Raw genomic sequence first — 227 nt, forward strand, 5'->3', positions numbered from 1 at the left:
GGTGCGGGGGGCGCGGAGCGGGAGGGGCGCGGGGCCGGTCCGAGTGTGCGCGGGGAGCGCGGGGAGGGGGCGGCTCAGCCGCGCCGTCGCCGTGGAAACGCGCGGGCCCGCATCCGCAGGGCCGCGCTCAGCCCCGCCGCAGCTTTTCGGGGGGATGCGGGGAAAAAGGGGGCGTCGTCATGGCAACGCCGGGAGCGCACACACACACACACCCACCCACACACACA

This window comes from Hirundo rustica, chromosome 16 (genome assembly GCF_015227805.2).
Source record: "Hirundo rustica isolate bHirRus1 chromosome 16, bHirRus1.pri.v3, whole genome shotgun sequence".
Taxonomy (NCBI): domain Eukaryota; kingdom Metazoa; phylum Chordata; class Aves; order Passeriformes; family Hirundinidae; genus Hirundo; species Hirundo rustica.